The sequence below is a fragment of the Mchenga conophoros genome, linkage group LG17 (genome assembly GCF_057382185.1).
Source record: "Mchenga conophoros isolate Kocher_MC1m ecotype Shallow Benthic linkage group LG17, M_conophoros_male_GT1.1, whole genome shotgun sequence".
Lineage (NCBI taxonomy): Eukaryota > Metazoa > Chordata > Actinopteri > Cichliformes > Cichlidae > Mchenga > Mchenga conophoros.
The window spans coordinates 1,595,576-1,598,627 of record NC_140542.1 but is presented as its reverse complement, the minus strand read 5'-3'; the positions used below and the strand labels follow the sequence as shown (position 1 = coordinate 1,598,627).

General features: G+C 44.2%; 1 protein-coding gene across 5 annotated transcripts in view; it reads left to right on the top strand.

Moving 5' to 3' along the window:
- Positions 1-1,020, top strand: part of sbf1 (SET binding factor 1) — a 53,557-nt gene extending 52,537 nt beyond the window's left edge. For all 5 annotated transcript variants that reach the window (XM_085252994.1, XM_085252993.1, XM_085252991.1 and 2 more), the window contains one exon: positions 1-1,020. This exon is cut by the window's left edge and continues 1,098 nt beyond it. The gene's annotated coding sequence lies outside the window, so the exon portion shown is untranslated.
- The last annotated feature ends 2,032 nt before the right edge of the window (positions 1,021-3,052 follow it).

Here is a 3,052-nt window from a genome sequence, read left to right as displayed (position 1 = left end):
TCCTCCGACGACGGCGGGGTGGTGAAGGTCACACAGGCGTGTGTGAGCGCCGCTCGCGAGTTTCCACGCTGTTGTGTTTAGACGTGAACGATGCAGCACGAGCGGCGTGGCCCTGGGAGCGCGGGCGGAGGTTTCAAACATCTGTGTCTGTCCTCCACGAGCACCCGAACCCTGCTCTGTAAAATATGTCCTCCTGCTGTCTTTGAACACAGGCTTTTGTGCTGATAACTCTTTTGTACATACTACTCCAGATTTGTATGTAATGTTTATGCTAGTAATTTATTTAACTTGTCTCCTCAGTAAAGTTCCTCAAGCACCACTTTATTTTGAAATTAGGAATTCAACGTGCCATTTGTTTCTGTATTAATGTGACTAATGCTTCTTGCAAATGTACACCCTTAGTGTCTTTTTTCTTTGTGTAAACACAGTTGTCCTTAAACATGAACCATTAACAGTAGAGTGGAAGGGGAAGCCTCTTCACCGCGCTGCTCGCCCACAGCGACGGGACGATGTGGACTAACAAAGGTCAGAGGTCAGGTGTTCCTGGTGCATCGTTGTGAGATTGACGATAACAAACACGTAGAAATATTCATACTGATTGACGCTGATCCTGTGAATAAATTATTCTAATAAAATCCTTTTTTTTTTTTTTTTTCGTATCCAGTCTGTTTGGTTGCCGTCTTCTTGCTTAATATTCTGATGCTCAGTTCATTTCAGTAGGATTTGCTGGTATTAGCGGTGCGAGCATGATGAAACCTATAAACGTCTGCAGGCTCCTCACGGTCAAAGGTCAAACAACCTGATGGTTTGGGTGAGGAACAGAACGCTCGCCCCGGCTCACCTTTTTCACTCTCGTTTACTCATCTCTCAACGGCTGCATCGCCCCAACAATATGACATAATCACTTTTATTTATTTGTTGTTTTTTATTAAATTAGAAACGACCTTCTGAGCCGGGTTATGTTGTCAATCATGTCGATATCGAGTTTTTAGAATCCAAATAAAAAACTGTGGGTTTAAAGGTTCACGTGTCCGTGTCTGTCTGCAAACTGCTGCACCACAGTCAACAGCTGCTCTGCAGCGCTCAACCTGCATCACCTGCATCACCTGTTTTCCTATAAGAAGAGCAAACCAAATACCTGCTGTTACCCTTGTGTTGTCCTTGGGACATTTTTGTCCTCTAAAGAAATCTTCTGCTATCAAAAATGTGTTTTTATTAATCAAATGGTCTGAAAACAAGTTGTTCAGTACTATGCTGTGCATGATTGGAATAAGTTTGAAGTAATTTGATGTATTTATGGGGTTTTATTGGACTTTATAACGTCTGTTGTCCTCGGGGACAAAAACGTCCACAAAGTGTTGCAAAGGGCCACATTTTCACACACTGCTGTCAAACATCTCGGATCACTGATGTGTGGGGTCAAGCAACGGTCATAACCACCACAACAGGCAGCACAAAGAGGAGGCAGGCGCTCCACATTCAACGGTATTTACACAGCGCCGAATCACAACAGTCGCATCAAGGTGCTTCGTATTGTAAGGTCGACCCTACGTACACAGAAAGCAGCTCACAGGCCTCCACTGCTCTGGAGGCTTGTGAGCTAATTTTTTTACCATGTTGTGCAAAGCAATGAGCAGTAGGACAAAGCACATATTGTCCTCTAGGTCAGCGCTCTCCAACCTCTTTTGCGCTACAGGCCGGTTTATGGCCGACAATATTTTCACGGCCCGGCCTTTAAGGTGTCGCGGATAAATACAACAAAATAAAACCAGTACCGGTACCGAAAAAAAGATTTATTCATAACACACGTGAAAAGACCCAGGAAAACCGCGTAAACGATAAAAACGATAACAAAATAACACTGGAAACTGATAAAAACCCTGAAAACCAGACATTTCACAGCTGAGCCTCAACTCTCGCGGCCCGGTACCGGTCCGAGGCCCGGGGGTTGGGGACCGCTGTCCTAGTATAATGAGGAGGGAGAATCAATGTTCAGGAAGATCCAGGGTTAGAAGATATAGAAAATATTGTCAATATTTAGAGCACATGCTACCCTTTCTCTGAAAAAGCACATCAGCCACCTGCAGAAGTGGAAGAAGGCTATGAAGTGAAGAAAAGTGATGAAGAATCTGAACTATGTTCAAGTAGGTTCTCAGGCATCCAGGACATGGTAGTCTGAGGAGCTTGGAGAGAAAGTGACTGGGCTTCTTGAAGTTTCTTGAATTTTCAGAATGTGAAACTGAAATAGAAGATGTGTCAGAGGACTACACATCATCCATTTCAATTATGATGAAGACAAAGAATCAAGCAGGAAAGAGGAATCAGCTGAGACAGAGGAATATTTGCAGTAACGTGAGGAAACACTGATCTGGTCTTCTAACCTTCCCAGTGACAGACGATGCCTGACTCTCTCATGTGCCTCAGAGAAAGATGATCTACCACAGTCCAAGCACATGTGCCAGGTCCCATACTCCTTCAGTGGCTTTTCTACTCGAGTACTGAAAGCATTATACACAGTGTATTCTGCTTGTATTCTGCTTTTTAACGTTCACATGCCAATGGATGCATCAGAGACCAAGTTGGGGTTCAGTAACTTGCCCAAGGACACCTTGGTAAGAACTCCAGACTAGAGCACACAGAGATTGAACCAACAACCATCCAATTAGCAGATGACCTGCTCTACAGCCAACTCAATGACGAACAAGGAGGGACAACAAGAGAGGAAGAAAAATGGACCGAATGCAGCTGTAGGCATATGTGGGTGTGTTGATTCTTACTGCCGTGCATCCAGTAGAGTCGCTACGGCCAGTTTATGACATCCTGAGTCTGGTAGAGAAGTTTTCATGCTGACACAAGATTAATCATAGAAGCACAAAAAGGACATAATTTCTTGATAAAGACACAATAGATGATCGTCGTTCATGACACAAACGTGCTCCTGTGAGGTGTATGATGTGTGTTGGTGTTGACTTGACTTGAAACACAAGTGGGTGTTCCTCCTGCTGTGATGTAAGATCCTGGTACTGATGTGACTGTATGAGCACCAAGTCCC